General features: G+C 43.8%; 1 protein-coding gene across 2 annotated transcripts in view; it reads left to right on the top strand.

Moving 5' to 3' along the window:
* The first annotated feature begins 3,581 nt into the window (after positions 1–3,581).
* The window catches only part of TTLL4 (tubulin tyrosine ligase like 4), a 38,985-nt gene continuing 20,362 nt past the window's right edge, over positions 3,582–22,204 (top strand). The window contains exon 1 of one of the 2 annotated variants that reach the window (XM_043577836.1): positions 3,582–3,859. The gene's annotated coding sequence lies outside the window, so the exon portion shown is untranslated. The remainder of the gene's footprint in view (positions 3,860–22,204) is intronic. The other variant, XM_043577837.1, reaches the window with a different exon arrangement.

The following is a 22,204-nucleotide window of genomic DNA, read 5'->3' on the forward strand; positions in this document are numbered from 1 at the left end:
CTAGAGACCACTGGAATTTTCTCCTGTCCAGATTATGGCAGTTCAGTTCAACATTGAGTTCTTTCTCTGTGCGAGGTACTGTTGTAGGCACTGGAGATAAAGCAGTGCTTGTTTGTCATAGAGTTTCCATTCTAGCTGCGGAGTCAATGAACTTACCAAAATAAGTGAATTCTGCACAGGATGTAGAGAGGTGATAAAGCTCTGGAGAACAATGAAGCGGAGAAAGAGGACGAGGAGTGCTGAGTTGGATGGTTAAGGTAGGCCTCACTGGGATGACCTTTGAGCAAAGACTTGATGGAGATGAGGGAAATGAGCAGTGTAGCTATCTGAGGGCAAAGTGAGGCAGAGAGAATAATCACTTCAAAGGTCCGGAGATGGAAGCTTGCCTGGTGAGCTTGAGGAGCTATGATGAGGCCAGTTTGGATGGCAGAAGTGAAGAAGGGGGAGAATAGTAGGAAATGAGGACAGGAAGGTAGTGAGGACCAGAGGTAAGCCTGTAGTAGACCTTGTACTTCGAGTAAAGTAGGGATGTATTGGAGAGTTTTGACAGAGAAGTGATGTAATCTACTTGTGTTCTGAAAGATTACTCTCCATTCTGGTGTTGTGCATGGACTGTGAGGAGTGGGGGAGGCTGGGAAGCAGGGTGAGGGCTTAGGAGGCGGTGGTGGTACTAATGGAATGGTGAAAAGTAGTCAGATTCTGAATATATTTTGTACATGAAGTAAATAACATTTCTTACCTGATTGGATGTGAGGGTGTGAACGAAGGAAAGCAGACAAGGATATGACTCCAAGGTTTTTGGCCTAAGCAATTGGAAGAATGGAATTGCCATTAACTCAAATGGGGGAGGCTATTAGTGGAGTGGTGGCAGGTGGGAGAATTCAAGTTCAGTTTTGAACATATTAAGTCTATTAGTTGGAAATTTTTAAACACACAAAATTAGAGACATTAGTTCAGTGAATTCCATTACTGTTCCAAAAGCTACCATATCTATTCTTTTTCTATTCAAGTATTTTAAAACACATCTTGGGAAATATATAATGTAACCCATATTACCTTGGTGTTTATCTTTAACAGATCAGAACTTCTGTTTTTGTTTTTAACAAAGCCACAGCTGGGGCACCTGATTTCAGCTTAGGTCATGATCCCAGGGTCATGGGATGGAGCCCCTTGTCAGGCTCCCTGCTGAGCGGGAGAGATTCTCTCTCCTTCTGCCCCCTCCCCAACTTGAGCTCTCTCCAAAAAAAAAAAAAAAAAGAAAAAAAGAAAAAAAAATTAAAAAACAAAAACAAACCCACAAAGCCACAGTACTTCACTAAGACTTGTCTGGATTTAGACAAATAAGTATTGTGTTTTAAAATCTAGATTTCCCCCCCCAAAAGATAAACTAGGAAGAATTACCTTAGGAAAGAATTACTCTTTTTATTTTTTTAATGCTTATTTATTTTTGAGAGAGAGACACACACAGAGTGCTAGCAGAGAAGGGTCAGAGAAAGAGGGAGACACAGAATCCAAAGCAGGTTCCAGGCTCTGAGTTGTTAGCACAGAGCCCAACACAGAGCGCAAACTCACAAACCGTGAGATCATGACCTAAACTGAAGTCGGACACTTAACCGACTGAGCCACCCAGGCGCCCAGGAAAGAAGTATTCTTTAGGAAAGAATTATTCCTTCCCCCGCCCCAAATAATTCATTAAATACTAGCTAGAGATATCATGCTTGTCTGGCATATAAAACACTCGATGTAGAGAAATTAAATATACAGACTTTTTAGGTTATCACATAAAGCAATAGTTAATCATTTTATGAGGAAGCATAATAAGAAAACATATTTCCATCCTTGTGAGCATACAATCTAGGGTATTAAAAATCTATAAACAATCTTACACCATTTTATATCATTGTACAAAGTGCTGAGAGGATTAGAAGTGAGTGCTGTGAGAAGTGTCTGGAATTCACAGAACGTCTGGAAGGTTTGAGCGTTTGTGCCCATGTTTCATTTTGCGTATGTATGAGTGCATGTCTGCTTTAACTCTTTTGGTGGGAGAGGGAAGTTAACGTTTTCAAACATAAAAATAGAATAGCATAATAAGCTCCCAAACTCTGATCTCACAGATTCAGCTATTATAAACATTTTGCCACACTGGTTCTACCCATTCCATTAAAAAAAATTTTAACGTTTATTTAGAGAGAGAGTGAGAGAAAGCACAAGCCAGGGAGGGGCAGAGAGAGAGAGAGAGAGACACAGAATCTGAAGCAGGACACTTAACCAACAGAGCCACCCAGGCACCCCAATAATGGTTTCCTAACATCTGTCTTTGTTCTTAATGTCCCCAGCCCATATTCAGATTTCTCCACTGTCTCAAAAATATCTTTTACAGTTGGTTTGTTTGACTCAGGATCCAAACAAGATCCACTCATTGCATTTGATAATGTCTCTTAAGTCTCCTACAATCTAGAACACCTTTTTTTAATACTCTGAAATCGTTGAAGAAATGAGGTCACTTGTCTGTACATTGGCCCACCTTCTGGATTTGTCGGATTGCTTTCTTGCAGTGTCATTATTTCTCTTTACTGGAAGTTGGAGACAAAAGCTTGATTAGATTCAGATTCAACTTTTTTAAAAAAATGTTTGTTTATTTTGAGAGAGAGAGCATGAGCAGGGGAGGGGCAGAGAAAGAGAATCCCAAGTGGGCTCCATGCTGACTTGGGCTTGATCTCATGACACATGAGAACATGACCTGAGCCAAAATTAAGAGTCTGATGCTCAACCGACTGAGCCACCCAGGCACCCCAGATTCAACAATTTTTTGACAAAAATTCACTACTTCCTAAATATTGTGTAGTTTAAATTGCATCACATTAGGAAACATAATTATAGCTGTCGCACAATACACGATCTAAGATTGGTTAAAATCTATAGGGGATCCCCCAATCAGTCCTCTAATGGTTTTAGCATCTGTCATACCGTTGCTGAAATCAATGATTTACTACGCATCCTTGCTCTGGTCCAGATTGTTTTCATTAGGTTAGTCTCACCTTTTATTGTTCCCTTTATTTCTGTAGCCTACTGTTTAGAAAAGATCTTTTCACCCTCCAGCTCTCTTTCGATTTTCAGATCCATTAAGTCTAGGGTCATATGGGACTGAGGACATCTAGGGCACCGTCTGCCTTGCCTAGGGAGATAATGAATTGGAGTCAGTGTTTCCTAAAGTTCATACCTGAAGCTCATAAAGCAGGAGGTTGTAATAGTACTCTGAGTGGACTGGAGTTAGGGGAAAGTGGGTTGGAGGGAAACAAGGGATGTGGCCGCGTGTCCTTTACTGGAGTCAAACTCAAAAGGCTTTTGCTGAGAAATAAGAAAATTCTTCAATAAAGTCTTAATTCCTTGATTTTAGAGGAGCGAATTAAGGCACGGCCCAAGTCAGTCCATAGATGTGAGGTGGAATCAGGGCCCAGAAAAGGAGAGAATCCCGGAATCCCAGAATATAGTCTTTCAGGGACTCAATCTCGGGACTACAACTCCCAGAATTCTGCTCTCCGGGTCTCACGCGCACTGAAGCGACTGCGCTTGCGCGCGGCTGGTGACGGCCGGCCTTCCCAGGTCCCACAACCCCCGAGATTCCGCGCGCCAGCCCTCCTCCCTCCCTGCCGAGATAGCCCCTTCCAGGCCCTCTGTCCGTCCGCTGGGGGCGCGCGCAGTGCGTGGCAGGCGGCCGCGGCGCCGGCGGCTGGGAGCGCGGGTCGCGTGGTGGTGTGTGGTTGCTAGGGGCGTCTGAGGCCGCCCGCTCGCCCCAACAGGCCGAGGAAGGAAGCAGCGCGGAGCCGGCGCCGAGCCGGGGCGAAGCTCGGTCCGCTAGGTGAGTGTGGCGGTGAAGCTGAGGGAACGACCCGCCGCCGGCCCGACTCTCTTGCCCCTCCCTCTGCCCCGGTTCTTTCGCGCGGGTCCCCAAGCCCTCCGGCGGCTCCCGCCCCAGCCCCGCTTCCTGCCCGCCAGCTCTCCATCTCCGGGTAGGCGAGGGGGCTGCGGCCTTCCACCCGGCCGGGTCTTCGGACGTCCTGGGGACCCTTCTCCCCCTCCGCCACGCCCCGTGAACTTAGCCCGCCTCTGGGCGCCCGGACCCTGCAGCATCCCCTCACCCTGGGCCTCCGTGCCTCCTCTTTCCCGCCGCGCTGCGGTTTAAATTCTCCTCGCCTGTGTGTGAGCCCAAGCTACCTCTCAGGCTTCATAGGTGAAGTGAACACGGATATCCACTTTTTTAGTTCCCCACCTTCAGTAGGTGTAGAGAGATACTATTCCCAAACTGTAGAGTTTCAAATAGGGTTTGAGATCCTGTAAACGTTAACTCTTCATTTGTTCATCCCTTTATTTAATCATTCATTCAACAGTGTTTTACAAATATCGACAAATATTTAATGAGCCAGGGACTGTGGAAGGCGCTGGGGAGGTGTAGTGGTGAACAAGGCAGGCATGTCTTCGCGGAGCTTGTAGTCTAGAGATTTTCATCAAGTAAACTAGCATTTGCCATACTGTGTGGTGTGTGCTCCGATAGAACGTTAGATATTTAACCCAGCCTTGCTCGGAAAATTATATCATCCCCATTCCCTGGTCTTCACATTCTCTTTCTGGATGTTGGAAATGTTTGAATCCTTCCTCCTTTATTGAGTAAACCTTGCTCCCCCAGATACTCCAGATCACATCTTCCTCAACTTCATCATCTGTTGGTTTAGCCAATCAACAAATAGCTGGGGGACCCTTTGGGACAGTGTTCCCTCCGTCCTTCATTTCTTGCAGTAAATATTGAGCTACTGTTTGCATAAAACCCACCCCCTTGGTGCCCAGAAGGCAACCAGCTGCTTATTGATTGGTAGAATGGAACCTTGAAAAGTTATCAAGTATTTTCTGGGAATAAAGAAGTGAGAACACATTCCAGATACAAAATAACTTTAGAGAAAATACAGCAAGGCCTAAAAGAGAACTGGAAGCAGTTTGACAGGCCTGAGGTGCATTTAGAGGTAGCTATCCAGTGACAAATAAGAAAAGGAAAATTAATAGGGGTTAGATCACAAAGGGCCTTGGATGTTTTGTTAAAGAGAACAGTATCCTCAAGAGCAGTGGTTTTTCAAGCAGGGTAATTGGGGCCCAAGACTTCCAAGGGATACACCTGCGTATATAGCTTTAGAAGGCTCCATTTCCAGATCCTCAGCTTTCAAATGAACTCTTCTGAAACTGACTTGACAAGAAAAGGCAGGTGGAGGGGGGCCTGGGGAGGGATGTTATATCCTTCACACTTCCCTGTATTATCCCAAGTGTAAAAACCTCAGGTTGCCAAACAAAGCATTTGGAAATACTGATTTCAGGAAGGCCTCCTTTGGTGAGTAAATTACTTTGAAAACCCAGAAGGCTTCCTCTCCCCCTAATACACATCGGTGTTAGGGTGAAGTCTGTGATATTCTGAATTCAGAAGAACCCCACAGTTAAATGTGATGAGAATGTTTTTTGGGACCATGGGTTTTTCAAGCTATAGGATCAAACTTGTATGAAAAGCTTTTTAAAGAGATTTCTTTTAATTTAGGTGTGTGTTATTCAATAAGATAGCTAGAAATTATTTTATTAAATCATGAAATGCTTATTCCAATTATGGTTAACTTAGTTCTTTTTATAAAATGTTTAGTAGTTTCTACCTCCTTTTTTTTTTTTAAGTTTATTTATTTATTTTGAGAGAGAGAGAATCCCAAGCAGTCTTCTTACTCTCAGCGCAGAGCCCGATGCACCCAGCTCTATTCCATGAACTGCGAGGTCATGACCCAAGGCTATGCCAAGAATTGGAAAGCTACCCTACTGAGTCACCCAGGTGCCCCTCTGTCTCCTTTTAACAGAAGAATAAACTTGTTTAAACTTGTGATGAAAAATTTTAGAATTAAACTTTATTTATTTTTTAAATGTTTATTTATGTATTTTTGAGAGAGACAGAGCACGAGCAGGGGAGGGGAAGAAGAGGGAGACAGAACCCAAAGCAGGCTCCGGGCTCTGAGCTGTCAGCCCAGAGCCCGATGTGGGGCTTAAACTCACAGCCCTGAGTTCATGACCTCAGCTGAAATGAATGCTTAACCGACTGAGCCACCCAGGTGCCACAAAGAACTTTGTCCTTGGGAGCCCTCGGGGGTGTTCTGGACAGACAGTGGTATTCTAGACCAGAGTGCTCAGACTTACTACTCTTAGGACTTTTTAATTTTTTTTTTTTTTAAATTTTTTTTCAACGTTTTTTATTTATTTTTGGGACAGAGAGAAACAGAGCATGAACGGGGGAGGGGCAGAGAGAGAGGGAGACACAGAATCGGAAACAGGCTCCAGGCTCTGAGCCATCAGCCCAGAGCCCGACGCGGGGCTCAAACTCACGGACCGCGAGATCGTGACCTGGCTGAAGTCAGACGCTTAACCGACTGCGACACCCAGGCGCCCCATCTTAGGACTTCTTTATACACTTCAAAAGCTCTTTGGGATCTTCAATATATTTTTTAAATTTTTTTTTTTTTTTTAATGTTTATTTATTTTTGAGACAGAGAGAGACAGAGCATGAATGGGGGAGGGGCAGAGAGAGAGGGAGACACAGAATCGGAAACAGGCTCCAGGCTCTGAGCCGTTAGCCCAGAGCCTGACGCGGGGCTCGAACTCACGAACCGTGAGATCGTGACCTGAGCTGAAGTCGGACGCTCAACCGACTGAGCCACCCAGGCGCCCCTCTTCAATATATTTTTTAATTGGGATACATAATCTTGATAGTTACCGTACTAGAAATTGAAATATATATTAATTCATTTAGAAATAAAGCCATTACAAGTTAATGTAGAATTTTTAAAATGAAAAATGATATTGTTTCAAAAAGATTAGTAGAAGAGTGACATTTTTTCAAATCTCTTTAATGTCTGGCTTAATAGAAGACAGCTGGATTTTCATATCTCTTTCTGTGTTCAGTCAGATTTGTTGTTTTGGTTGAATTATTAAGAAAATCCAGCCTCACATGGACATTTAGTTGGAAAAGGAAGAGTATTTTTAATAGCCTTTTCAGATAATTGTGGATATTCTTCTTTGGTATTACACACAAGTTAACAAGGGATGGTTTTATGAAAGTTATTACAGTGTGGTATCTGAAATGATAGCAGTGAACTTTTCATACTTTGTTACATTAAAATCCATTGGTCTGTCTCTCATTTTGACTGCGTCTTTTACCCAGAGAGGATTCTGTAGCATTGTGTGATAGGTATCTGGAAAATACTGGTTTCACTGAGTTACGTGGCTCTTCCAAATGTTGACACATTTTATTAACAGTGTCAGAAAAATCATATCACCACACTCTCATCAGAAAAAGGGTTAAGTGGGGCGCCTGGGTGGTGCAGTCGGTTAAGCGTCCGACTTCAGCCAGGTCACGATCTCGCGGTCCGTGAGTTCGAGCCCCGCGTCAGGCTCTGGGCTGATGGCTCAGAGCCTGGAGCCTGTTTCCGATTCTGTGTCTGCCTCTCCCCCATCCATGCTCTGTCTCTCTCTGTCCCAAAAATAAATAAACGTTGAAAAAAAAAATTTTTTTTTAAAAAAAAGAAAAAAAAAGAAAAAGGGTTAAGTGTTGGGAAGCTGTCAAGCTCATGGCGGCAGATACAGTTTTGCCAAAATTCCAATTTTCTCTTGGAAGCTCGAATTTTATCATTGGCAACAAATACTGTCAGTTGTTTTTTTCTCGAGTTGCCAGTCTCACTTTGTTTTATTTTCTAGAAAATGTTTGCCAAATGCCAGAGTAACCCGTCGCTTTTGTGACATTTATTCTTCCAAGTGAGGATGATGTTCCACAGAAAAATTTTGCAATTCACACGCACAGTGCTTTCCTTAGAGGTAGCCATCACCTTCTGTATGCCACATAGGTGTTTTATATGTGCTTCTTGTTTTGTCACACAGAATATTAAAAAGATGCCCTCCAGAATTGAGCTTTAATAGAATTTTTACTCTGCCATCAAGGACATTCTTGGGTAAAGCTGGCATTCTTCCACTGTGTGGTGAGGAGGCGTGTGGTGGTGAAGGATCTAACTTGGCATGCCATTGTCTCACTTCTTGCTCCGGCACCAAACGTTGACCCCTCGTCGCTTTTGTACCGTCAGTGGGAAGGCCAGCACAGTTAAAAAGGCGAATCCCATCTTAGTTTTGTTAGGAAAATAGTTTCACCAGCAGAACCTGTGGACTATCCCCAGAGGACCACCGTCCACCCTCAGGAGGAGGGAAGAGGTTCCTTTCCGGTGATGAAAGCGAAGGCTTTAGGAGAGCTAGTCACCCAATTATGTTAAGCCTCCAGCAGTTTTCACTTTTCAGTAATTTTACCTCCCTCAGCTCTAGGTGCTGTAAGCTAGATTTTTCTCTCAGGTTGGCCAACTCCTTTTGCATTACTGAACTGTGTTCTGTAAAAGCTGGCTTTCTTAACTTGTGGTATTGACCCTCCCTTCTCATAGGGCTACGGTATTGACCTTCCTTTCTCAGGAGGCCTTCAAGAAGTTCATTGCTCCTCCACATTTTTTTAGGGAGACATAGCTTGGGATTTATCTCATAAGAGAAGTTGAGTCTGATTCCTATATTCCTCCCCATTCAGCTTGGTTCCAGATAAGACAGTTCTATCTTCTAACATATCTACTGAGCGATTAAAGCAGTGTCTTTAGAGAGCTTTCGAATTGTAGACTCTGAGCCATTTCTGATGTCCTGAGTTCCCCCTGGTGACGGTGAGAGACAACCTAGGTGGAGGAGGAAAAGGGAAGTGCAGGTCCCAAGGGCCACACCCACTTCTGTAATATAGGAGAGTGATTTGATCAGTGGGTAATGAATAATTGCTTTCTGTAGAAATAGATACCTTGTCCAAGTTGGTCTGGACCTGGCCCCTGGAGACCTGATGGTTTGAAACAACAGCCATAGATTTTCTAGCGTAGGTTGCTCATCATTCACTCTCAACTAAGGAGGAAACTTGAGGCAAAATTACATCTCAAAGCGTGGAAGGCGGAATGAAACGGGCAGTTTGTGGATGCCGGATAAAGATGACAAAGCAGATTGGTGTGCTTCCTGAGACTGCTTGCTCTGGAAGAGCAGAGGCTACAGCCCCGGACGGCAGTTGGCGGCAGTTGGGGATCTACTGCAAGAGCCCTGCGTTTGGTGAGGTGGGTGGGTGGAGGGGGTAGATATTGGGCTAAGCTAGCTCTGTAAACAGAAAGAAAGGGATGTTTGAAGTCATTTTGTTTAAGAACGTTTTGTAGTTCTTTATCCTTTTTATTTTTTAAATTAATTAATGTTTTTATTTATTTTTGAGAGAGAGAGACAGAGTGCGATCAGGGGAGGGGCGGAGAGAGAGGGAGACACAGAATCCGAAGCAGGCTCCAGGCTCTGAGCTGTCAGCACAGGGCCAGACGTGGGGCTGGAACTCACTAGCTATGAGATCATGATCTGAGCCAAAGTCGGTTGGTTAACCGGCTGAGCCATGCAGGCGCCCCCTATCCTCCTTTCTTATCCGTTTAGTCAAGTTTTTTTGTTTTATTTTTAACAGATTTTTTTTTTTTTAATGTTTGTTTATTTATTTTGAGAGAGTGCAAGGGAAGGGCAGAGAGGGAGGGAGAGAAAGAATCCCAGACAGGCTGGGGACATCAACTGTGAGATCATGAACTGAGCCAAAATCAAGAGCTGGATGCTTAACCTACTGAGCCACTGAAGCTCACCTATTTTTTTTTTTAATTTTTTTAATGTTTATTTATTTCTGAGACAGAGCATGAGTGGGGGAGGGGCAGAGAGAGAGGGGGACACAGAATCCGAAGCAGGCTCCAGGCTCTGAGCTGTCAGCACAGAGCCCGACGCGGGGCTCGAACTCACAGACTGCGAGATCATGACCTGAGCCGAAGCTGGACGCTCAACCGACTGAGCCACCCAGGCGCCCCTGAGGCCCACCTATTTTTAACAGCTTTGTGAATGTATGAGTGACATTGAATGTACCCATCACCCCCAAGTCCATGGTTTTCGAAACCTTGTTCTAGGGAGCCTAGTGCCGGTGAGGTTGTTTGGGGAGGAGACATGGGAGGCATTGCTGAGGAGGAGGTCAAACTAGGGCAGTGATCTGCCCCCTTCTGCCAGATTAGCTTTGCATTTGTCTGTTATAGCTACACCCGGATTCCCTATGAAGACCATCATGGAGCTTGTGAGGTATATCCAGGTGAAAAGAGAACAGTGTTGAGAGTAGCCTTTGCAAAGTATCACGTTAGAGGAATAAATACGCAAGAGATATTTATGGAGAGAGTGGGGCTTGAGTTGTGCCTGGAAAAGGTAAATAAAATACAGGGATTCAGAAGGAAGAGGCTTAGTGGAGTAAAGGCCTGCAGACAAGTTTGGAAGGTTTATTCCAGGAGTTTAGTGTTAAGACCAGCACAGTTCATACAGCAGTTCAAGGTAGAAGGAAATGGAAATAAGCCTTTCAAACCCAAGCTGAGAAATCTGGATTTTATTTATTGACTCATGTGAGAATCATCTGGAATGTTAAAAATGCAGATTCCTGGGTGGCTCAGTTGGTTAAGCCTCTGACTTGTGCTCTCAGCTCAAGGATTTGATCTCAGGGTCGTGAGTTCAAGCCCTGTGTTGGGCTAGATGTGAAGCCTACTTTAAAAAAAAAAAAAAGCACAGATTCCTGGTCCTACCGAATCCTCTCTGAAGATGGGATTCAGGAATCTGCACCCCATGTTATTCTGATGCGGATGGTTGTTGGGCTACTGTGGTATTTAATGAGGACTCCTAGAAAATGTTTGAATCAGGAGTAACCCATTGAAGTAAAATCAAGCAAAGTGAATCTGGAGGCTGCCTGGAGGATGGGATTCAGGAGGGCAGGCCCTGGAAACACAGACTTCAGTCTGGATGTTATTGCAATGGTCCAGAACTGGGGTAGGGGTGGAGAAATGAAGCCTGCTAAGGAAGAGAATCTCTTAAATTTTATCACTGGTTTGGCCATGGAGAATAAGGGAAAGGATGAAGTCCGAGGTGACTGACATATTCTTAGGTGACTGAGAGAAAGAAATTTCCACTGAAAGAAATTGAAGGACAAGTGTGCAGGGCTGGTTTAACAAGCTGGATTGAAGTGATTGGATACGCATGATGAAAAGGTAGAACAGACAGTTGGTGACGAGGACATGAAGCTTGAGAGAGGTCAGGTCTGAAGAGTGGCTCTTCTGTAACTAATAGTTGAAATTGCAAGAGCAGATTGGTTGGATGTGAGGGAGGGGATAAAAGAGGAACTTGGAGGACTTTGGAGGGGGCTTCATGGGGAGAAAAGGCACTGGGGAGGAGTTGGGTGTGGCTGTGGCCTGGTTCCTGCACTGAGTAAAGAAGTAGCAACAAGGAGATGGTGGTAGGAGCACCTGTGTGACCTGAAGAGCGTCCACTGGTGGCTGTGCTGGTTTTAGCTGTTGTAGATACATTTGAATATTCAGCAAATATTTAATGAGCCCCGATTACATTTCCAGGGCTCGTCATAACACTATGTAAACAAGGTCCCAGTTCTCAAAGAGCTTTCATTCTGGAAGGGAAAATAGACAACAAAGGAATGCATAAATAATTGAAGTTTTTGTTTTAAAAATAAGGAATATGGTTTTTGACTAGGTGATTCATTTTTATAGACAGAAATTAAAATGATAAAGAAGATAGGTAAGTCTCACACCCCATTGATAAACTTAAAAAAAAAATCAGTTCCTATTTATTTTTCCACTATTTCTTTAGGGAGTTACAAGGAAATATTCACATCCAATAATTTCAGTTAGTGGAGGAGTGAGACTAAAACGAGGTAGTGTGATAGGGAAGGATCGGGGGTACTGCATCAGCGTAGACAGGCTTTTTGAGGTGGTGATATTTGCTGAACTCTAAAGATCTGAGTGTTTCAGAGAGAACAGTGGAGCCTCTGGGAACACAGGTGGGAACACCCCTAGTGAGGAGGAAGAATGGCTCTCATAGGGTCAGAGATACAGGAGTCAGATCATGTAGGCCTTGGAACCACCAGATGGCTTTAAGCTACATTTTATTTTTTTATTTTTATTTAAAAAAAATTTTTTTTTAACGTTTATTTATTTTTGAGACAGAGAGAGACAGAGCATGAACAGGGGAGGGGCAGAGAGAGAGGGAGACACAGAATCTGAAACAGGTTCCAGGCTCTGAGCGGTCAGCACAGAGCCTGACGCGGGGCTCGAACTCACGGACCGTGAGATCATGACCTGAGCCAAGGTCGGACGCTTAACCGAGCGAGCCACACAGGCGCCCCTAAGCTACATTTTATTTATTTATTTAAAAAAATTTTTTTTTTCAACGTTTATTTATTTTTGGGACAGAGAGAGACAGAGCATGAACGGGGGAGGGGCAGAGAGAGAGGGAGACACAGAATCAGAAACAGGCTCCAGGCCCTGAGCCATCAGCCCAGAGCCTGACTCGGGGCTCGAACTCACGGACCGCGAGATCGTGACCTGGCTGAAGTCGGACGCTTAACCGACTGCGCCACCCAGGCGCCCCCCCTAAGCTACATTTTAAAAAGGGCACCATGACCACAGTCTGGAGAATTGATTATAAAGAAGGCATAAGAGTTAGAAGCAGGAAAACCAGCAGGTGAGAAGTGATAGTGGTGTGGACTAAGGTAATGGTAGAATTGGAGAATAGATGGCTCCAAGGGCATACATTTGAAGCTGGAAAGACTTGATGGTGGATTGAGTGAGTGGGAGTGAAGATCTGAGGTCAGGGTGAAATCATTGCCACAGGGCATGTTGGGAGTGTTGGTGTTGCATGAATACCAAAGGGACTTAGCCCCTTCTGCCTGCATGTTTTTTTTTTTTTTTTTTACTGAAGTCTTTTTGTGCATTTGAAGCTTATTTACTGCCTCTGATTCTACAAGGTCTCTAAAGGTGAGTCGGTTAAATGAGGAATAGGATTGAAATGATTGATGGCATTCTTTTTTTTTTTTTTTTTTTTTTTTTGAATGTTTATTTTTGAGAGAGAGAGAGAGACAGAGCATGAGCAGGGACGGGGCAGAGAGAGAGGGAGACAAAGAATCCAAAGCAGGCTCCAGGCTCTGAGCTGTCAGCATAGAGCCCGACACCGCCTGGTGCTGGAACTCACAAACTGCAAGATCCTGACCTGAGCCGATGTTGGATGCTTAGCCGACTGAGCCACCCAGGCACCCCTGATTGATACATTCTTATCTCAGCCCCGCTCCCATTGTCCTTAGCACGACTTTACTGAAATCTGACATTCCCATCTAGTTTCAAGAAGATTAACAGAAAACATGTTCCCTTCTTGAGTAACAGTGGTCATAGGAAAAAACAAAAACAAAAAACCTTAAGCTTCCCATGTTGTCCCCGTGGTCCTTCGACCCTAGCCAGCCCTTATCTCAGCCTCAGGGTTCTTGTTTCTCAACTGGTGCTGACAGCAGCTGCTTTTCAGTTGAAGTCAGGACCAGGCCTTGTGTTTTGTTGGACAATGAGGTTTTGCTTAGAATTAGGTTTAAACAGCATTTCTCCCCTAAAAATCAGAGACCTCCCCCTACATGGTGTGTTGATGGGCCCCAGAGAAAGTGCTGTTGAACTTTATCTGCCAGGCTCCCGTGTTTGCCTTCTTCCTCTTATTCCCCTTTAAGCCAGGGTTGGCAAATTCCCTGGCAGGTTAGAGCAGAGTATGCTGGGTGACTAGTTCATATTAAGGTGGCTACCAGTGGCTACACTGAAAAGACTTATATACTGGGGAGGCCCTTCTTTAAGGCATGTGACCTCAGTTCTTGCACCTTAGTGATGGATCCCCAGTCAAGCCTGCTTCAGGTAATGGAGCAATGAGTTTTACTTCATTGGCTGGAATCATTCACTGGTAAAATTCATTCCTGCCAGTCTAATTTCAAACAAAAATTGAAGTTGATTGTGCGCTGCCTACCTCCTGGTCTGAGGACAACCAAGCTTCCCTTTAAGTAGTAATAACCTTTTTTTTTTTTTTAAGTTTATTTATTTTGAGACAGAGAGAGAGAGTGTGTGTTTGTGTGTGTGTGTGTGTGTGTGCGCGCGCGCGTGCGCATGTGTGCAAGCAGGGGCAGAGAGAAAGGGAGAGAGAGAATCCTAAGCAAGCTCCGTGCTCTCAGCTTGGAGTCTGATGTGTGATGTGGGGTTTGAACTCACCGTGAGATCATGACCTGAGCTGAAATCAAGAGTCAGACACTAGGGGCGCCTGGGTGGCTCAGTCGGTTGAGCGTCCGACTTCGGGCTCAGGTCATGATCTCACAGTTCGTGGCTTCAAGCCCCGCATTTGGCTCTGTGCTGACAGATTCTGTGTCTCCCTCTCTCTCTCCGCCCCTCCCCCACTCGTGCTCTGTCTCTGTCTCAAAAATAAATAAACATTAAAAAAATAAAAAAAAAAGAGCCACTCAACCAATTGAGCTACCCAGGTGCCCCCAGATGTTTTGCCTATTTTTAAAATTGCCTATTTAAAAAATTTTAAATTGGGTTCGTTTTCATCCTTTTTTTTATTATTTATTTTGAGAGAGAGGAAGGAAGAGGGCATATGCACACACGCATGAGTGAGCAAAGGAGGGCAGAGGGAGAGGGAGAATCCCAAACAGGTTCCATCCTGTCAGCTCAGAGCCCCACTCAGGACTTTATCCTATAAACTGTGAGATCATGATCTGAGCTGAAATCAAGAGTCGGAAGCTTAACCAACTGAGCGACCCAGGTGCCCTTCATCTTGTGAGAATTCTTAGTATATTCTGAATACAAGTCCTTTATAGTTGCAGCTATTTCCTCCCCGTTTGTAGATTTTTATTTTTCATTCTCAGTAGTGTTTTTCTAAGTTCTTTTTTTATATATGTGTGTGTAGCTTTTTTTTTTTTTTTTTAACTTTATGTGTTTATTTTGAGAGAGAGTGTGGGTGACCGAGAAAGGGAGAGAGAGAATCCCAGGCAGGCTCTGTGCTGTCAGCACACAGCCCAACACGGGGCTCGATCTCACAAATTGTGAGATCATGACCTGAGTCAAAACCAAGAGTTGGACACTTAACTGAGCCACCCAGGTGCCCCTTTCTAAGTTCTTAATTATGATATAATCCAGCTAACAGCTGGACTGTTAACCATACTTTCCTTTAAAATTTTTCAGTCACGATTTTTGTATCATATCTAATAAATCTTTGCCTTGCCCAAGGTCATAAACATTTTCTCCTGTTTTTTTACCGGAAGTGTTATAGTTTTGGTTCTTACATTTAGCTCTATGATCCATTTTGAGTCAATTATGGTCTAAAGTAAGAGTCTGAGTTCATGTTTTGTACATGGATACCCACTGTTCCAAAGTCATTTGTTAAAGATTATCCTTTTCCTCATTAAATTGCATAGGCAACCTTATTGAAAATTAATTGACCGTAAATGTAAGGGTTTATTTCTGGACTCTGTTTGGTTCCATTCATCTGTATGTTTATTATGCCAATACTTACATTGCCTTGATTACTGTAATTTAATACTAAGTTTCTAAATCGGGTAGTGTAAGTTCAACTTTTTTTTCCCCCCTCTTTTAATTGTTTTTGGCTGTTCTGGGTCTTTTTCATTTCTGTGTAAATTTTAGGATCAGCTTGTCAGTTTCTCCAGGAAAGCCTGCTGGGATTTTGATAGGAATTGCGTTTACTCCATAGATCAGTTTGGGAAGAATCGCCATCTTAACAATGCTGAGTCTTCCAGTTTATGAACATGTTATATGTCTCCGTTTATTTAATTTTCAATATCTCTTGGCAGTGTTTTGTAGTTTTCAATGTACTTCTTTTGTTAAGTTTATTTAAAAAAAAATTTTTTTTTTTAATGTTTATTTTTGAGAGGGAGAAAGACACCATGAGCAGGGGAGGGGCAGAGAAAGAGGGAGACAAAGAATCCGAAACAGGCTCAGGCTCTGAGCTGTCAGCACAGAGTCCGACATGGGCCAGAACTCATGAACTGTGAACTTAAGACCTGAGCTGAAGTCGGACATTTAACTGACTGAGCCACCCAGGTGTCCTAAGGTTATTATTATTTTTTTTAATATTCGTTTATGTTGCGAGAGAGAGCACACACATGTGCATGCACAAGTTGGGGAGGGGCAGAGAGAGAGGGAGAGTGAATACCAAGCATGCTTCACGTTCAGCACAGAGCACAATGTGGGGCTGGATCTCATGACTGAGATTGTGACCTGAACCGAAATCAAGAGCTGGATGCTTAACTGAGTGAGCCACCCAGGCACCTGTTGTTAAGTTTATTCTTAAGGATTTTATCTTTTCTAATGCTATTGTGAATGGATGTGTTTCTTTTATTTCATTTTTTACTTGTTAGTATATAGAAGTAAATCAATTGTTGTATTTGATCTTGTATCCTATTATCTTACTAAATTTGCTTATTTAGAAGGTTTTTTTGTAGATTTCTTAGCATTTTCAATGTACAAGATTATGTCCCCTGCAAATAAGTATAGTTTTATTTCTTCCTTTGCAATCTACATACGCTTAATTTTTTTTTTCTTGCCTTATTGCACTGGTTAGAATTTCCTGTGCAGTGTTGACTAGAAATGAGGAAAGTAGACATCCTTGTCTTATTCTCAATCTTAGAAGGAAAGCATCTAGTGTTTTACTATTAAGTGCGATATGAGCTGTTTCTGTGATCTTACGATGCCTCTATCAAATTTGGAATGTTTCCTTAGTTTTTGCAGCATAAGAGATAGTCTGGGCTCATCTGATGCTTTTCCTGTCCCAACTATTTTCCAAGGAGCTCTAGTTCCTTTGTTCTTTTTATTGACAAATGGTATGTAGTGATCAGGGTCTGGGCACTAAGTGAGTAACAATCACTTTTTAACTCTTCACCCAGTGTTTTCAGAAATCCCAACCATCTAGTTATATAAAAACTGTAAGGGTATATCCCAAAGCACTTTTTTTTTTAAGCTTATTTATTTATTTTGAGAGAGAGAGGAGAGAGAGAGAGAATCCTAAGCAGGCTCCACACTGAGTGTGGAGTCCGACACAGGTCAAACTCACAAACTATGAGATCATGACCAGAGACAAAATCGAGAGTCAGAAGCTTAACTGGCTGAGCCACCCAGGCACCACCCTCCCCCCCACAAAAGCACTTTTCAATTGTTTTTTAGTGCCAAGTCACACCTGCAGGTGAAGAACCTAGTTACCAGTAATAAATTGCACAGAAGTTTCCCAAATGACCAGACTACTATGTCTTTTTATAAAAGGACATTATTTGTACTAGCTGAAATTTTGCAGCAGAATACTTGCTGTGCTGCCTTCTCCATGTGTGTTTCCCCCTTCCGACCCCTCCCCCCCTCCTTCATTGATACTTGAGAAAAGAGCTGAGGGAAGAAGGTTTGACCATACGGTGCCAGTAATGAGTATGATAACTGCCACCCACCCCTTGAATGTTTAGTGTGGACTGTGCTTTATGTGAATTTTCCAATTTGATCTCACTGCTACCCAGTGGGGGTTATGATACTTCTTCTCTTGTCTTTTCTCAAACATTCCAGCTGTGTGGTTTCAGCATTGAATGAATTCACTATTCATCAGAGCTCTGTTTGATGTGAGTTATGAAGGGATGGTAACTGCTGACCCAGCATGTCTGTGAGGGATCATAGTGCCCTGGAGACTCTTGGAATACTTCCCACAAGTAACATGTGGTTGGTTGGTGTTGTTTTGAAGGATTAGACAATACAGATGCCCATGAAGTAAACTGGAAAAATGTCCCCCTCCCTTCCCCTCCCATGCCCCATCCTTCATTCCACTCTTCTCCCCAAGATACTTACCATGATAGTTTAGTGTATATTCTTCCAGCCCTTTGTTTTTGCTTAAACACATTCAAATGTCCTGAGAGCTGTTTCAAAGGGGCTTTTATTCCCAAGAACACGCTCCTCAGCTGATCTGCCCTAAACTAACCTTTCTTTTCAGCTGGGCATGTTCCTGTTTGGACCTTGACTGAGGAACTTAATCAGAAACAGGCTTGTTTGCTTCTAAACTTGAACGCTTCTGGCAATAGCATAGTGTTTGTATCCCCTGTTCACCCCTTGAGTTCTCCTATTCCCCAGGGATAATCTGTAGGAGCAAGAAAGGTGTAAGATTAGTAGCTCTGTGAAATGTGTTAGATTGTTCAAAATCTAACAGATGAGGTCAGTTTATTGGTTCCTAAAGTAAGTTCCTCACAAGCTCTTGGTTGGAGGGTCAACTAATGGCGGACCCTTGAGAGAGAGTAAGTATGAGTGCCTTTACTTGTCTTTAAGTAGTGGATATATATGTGGCTAAAAAAATGTATGTAAATTGAATGAAAATAATAGGACTTGTGAATCCTTTTAATTTATATAATCACCAATTACTCTAAGTTTAGACTTGCTTGGGTTGGGTGTTCTTGTGTTTTGTTGTTATAGAAACAGACTTTTTCTTTTAATGTTTGTTTATTCTGAGAGAGAGCACACATATGAGAGCACACGAGGGACAGAGAGAGAGGGAGAGAGAATCCCAAGCAGGCTCTGATGCTGGGGGTGGGGGTAGGGGGGGTAGTTTCATCTCAGGAACTGTGAGATCATGACCTGAGCCGAAAGCAAGAGTCGGATGCTTAGCCGACTGAGCCACCCAGGCGCCACCAGTTGGGCGTTTTTGAAACAAGGCTTTCATCAGTAGCCTTTGTGAGGCTTCCTACATATATAAATACCTTTCCTTCTTATTCTTGCCTTCGATGTCTCATCCTATAATGTTTCCTGGGAGATGGGCAGCCTGTTTCTGAGATTCTAAAGACACACATAGACACACCAGTGTGTATCATCACAGTGTGCTTAGGAATCTGAGGGAGTTGGGGCGGGGTGGGTGGTGTACATTGTGTCAGGAGCCTAGGGTATACTACAAGGGACAGGTTTTATGACCTCGTGGGAAAATGGCCTTCTGAGTATATGCTTTCTCTGGGGTCTGGGTACCAAGACATTATTTGTCCATCTAGGCTTTGACTTTATGGCAGAAACCACTATTGCAATGTGTTAGATTTTGAAACTATTTTCTCACTTCCTCTACTTTTTTTTTTTTTAATGTTTTTATTTATTTTTGAGAGAGAGGGAGAGAGAGAACAAGCAGGGGAGGGGCAGAGAGAGAGAGGGAGACACAGAATCCGAAGCAGGCTCCAGGCTCCGAGCTGTCAGCACAGAGCCCGACGCGGGGCTTGAACTCACGAGCCACAAGATCCATGACCTGAGCCGAAGTCGGACACTCAACCGACTGAGCCACCCAGGAGTCCCTCACTTCCTCTACTTCTTTTTTTTTTTTTTTTTTTTTAATTTTTTTTCAACGTTTATTTATTTTTGGGACAGAGAGAGACAGAGCATGAACGGGCGAGGGGCAGAGAGAGAGGGAGACACAGAATCGGAAACAGGCTCCAGGCTCCGGGCCATCAGCCCAGAGCCCGACGCGGGGCTCGAACTCACGGACCGCGAGATCGTGACCTGGCTGAAGCCGGACACTTAACCGACTGTGCCACCCAGGCGCCCCCCTCTACTTCTTATATTTAGGCCTTCAAAGGCGTTTTTCTGTTGTTTGGTTTTTTTTTTATGTTTATTTTGAGAGACAGAGTGGAGAAGGGGCAGAGAGAGAGGGAGACACAGAATCTGAAGCAGACTCCAGGAGCCGTCAGCACAGAGCCTAATGCGGGGCTTAAACTCACAAACTGCAATATCATGACCTGAGCCAAAGTTGGCCATTTAACTGACTGAACTACCCTGGAGCCCCTGGAAGGTTTTTTAAAGTTTGTCGCTTCGCATTCCTATAGTCAGATGAAGTCATTCTTTGGTACTAGAGTGGCAGTGCTATTGAGGGTAGCATATGGAAAAGGTGACCCATGGCCAGGAGTCAGAGGTCCCTGGGACCCAGGTTGCCTGAATTTTCTAGCTAGGTCTCTACTTCCCCATCACATGGGGTTTTGATTTCATTAATGATCTCTGTAAAGAGAAAGAAGAAGGTTGCTTTTAGCAACCATTATTTCCTGGTCTAAACCAGACACTACTTCTGAACCAAAAACTATGATACCAGGTCAGAACATTTGTACGTGGTACTGTTATGAGTGATACTGTTTACTTCATGTTCTTGAAGCTACTCTGTGTAGGTTATCTGACATGCCAGATCGGTTTTGCTTGGCAGTTCCTGACACCGTCATCTTCGCCAACTCTGGTTATCTCTTACTAGCTCTGGAGCTGTTTCCCAGAAAGGGATGTACGGAACCATCTTCTCATCTGTTTGACCCCTGTGTCCAGATAATGTGTCCTTACAAAGACAGGTGGCTCGTTTCTGAGTTGCCATCCTACACATCATGGGGACTACGAGAGGAAACAAGCAGTGGGAAACAGCCATTGCAAAGACATAGGAGATCTGGAATCCTGTTAGAGGAGAACCCACTTTACTCTGGCGCTTGCCCAGCTGGCCTGCTTCACACTGTGCCTGGGAGCAGACCACCCGCAGCCTCTGAAGAGGGCAGAAGTATATTCTTTGCTCCTTCTTACTCATTCGGATTAGAAGTCAAGTCAGCCAGATGCCAGGCCACTTGGTTCAGTATTCCTGGCACTGAGGATTCATGTGACACGATGCAGAGAGGCAGACATTGCGTGGTGTGTGCAGAAGGGAGGAAGAAGGGTTCTCTTCACCCAGCAGGCAGTGGGCCTCCATGGCTACAGGGGGAAAGTGGGATTGGCCATGGTTCTGAGACGAGCACATGCTTTTACAAGCTTCGTCCACGAAGGGGCTCAATATAAATGGTGGGAGAGTGTTTCCAACCTGGGTTTTCTCTTGAACCTGAAGCTTAAGGATAATTGAGGGGACAGGGAATGAGTGTGTGTTTCATTCCTGTTTAAGAGGCATTTAGAGTCAGACAAACTCTAGTTTTAATCTAGGCACCACTCATTATCGGTTGTTTAATTATAGAAGAGTTACTTAGCTTTTCTGATTTTCAGATTCATCACCAGTAAATTGAATATAAGGTTTTTGTGAGGATTAAATAAGATAATAGAGGTAAAATGCCTAGCACACTACCTGGCATTTGTTAGATGCCCAAATTAGTCTTCATCACTGCTAGCGTGTTCCCCTTCATTTACTGAACTTTTCCAGTGTATTCATTCATTCAGCAGAATATTGAGCACTTAACTATGTTCCAGACACAACTGAGGACATGGGCTAAAGGAAAACATGCTTGTCGCTTCTGGTCAGATGAGTGGTCCAGTAGACCGTCATTAAAGTTCAGCATAATAGAAACAGTGACGGTGGCATGCACACAGATGAGGCATCCTTTGCAAAGTGGAGAGTCCAGGAAGGCTCCCAGGAGAAGGGGATATTCGAGCTGATTACTTTTCAGTCTGGTGAAAAGAAGGAAAAGGCTCCAGGGAGTGGCACTTGCAAAGCCATGAAGGTCTGAGATAGTGCAGTGCCCATGAGGAGCCACAAGTGGGGCATTTTTCAGGCATACCAGTGACATTTCCTTAGCCCTTTTCTCCAGTCACTTTGGTGTGTCTGTCGGGTTGCATTGGTAGGGCAAGACGTGAGGACTACGTGAGTTGGGACTATGAATCTGTTGAGTGTACACAACGCACATGTGTGTGGTCTTGTAAAGTCCACGGCAGGCTTTGATATTCCCTCGTGTCTACTTCTCTACCATAAGTGCACACTGTGTGATTGGCCCCGGCAGTATTTCCATAGTTCGGACTTGGTGGAGGTCCATTTTCTGTCTCCTTAGTATGAGGCTGCTGGCATCAAAATCTAGTTTTAGAACTTAGGCTCTTTTTAGCCCACTGCCATTTTGAATGTTGGCAGTAATGAGTTGTGGTTTTTGTACTCTCTCTCCTTGAGAAAGAATTCACATAGGTCAGCCTTTGCAGGAAAAAAGGGGGATGTCATGTGGCTTCTGCAGGCTTTCTGTTGTTAGACAACACCAACAGTTCCTATAGATGTAGATAGGAATAGTGGGTCTTCCTTGGCCATTAGTCTCTTATCAAAATACAAGGACCTCTCCCCGTTGAAGTTTGTGTTTTAGAAGTAACTTGAGCCAAAAAATTCTCTGCTAATTCTTTCCCTCTTGCCATTGCAAAAACACTTCCTTGGTAAGGATGCCAGGATTCCATTCAGAATTATCCCAGATGAATGACTTCTTATAGAAGGGTCTTATTTT

This window comes from Prionailurus bengalensis, chromosome C1 (genome assembly GCF_016509475.1).
Source record: "Prionailurus bengalensis isolate Pbe53 chromosome C1, Fcat_Pben_1.1_paternal_pri, whole genome shotgun sequence".
NCBI classification, from domain to species: Eukaryota; Metazoa; Chordata; class Mammalia; order Carnivora; family Felidae; genus Prionailurus; species Prionailurus bengalensis.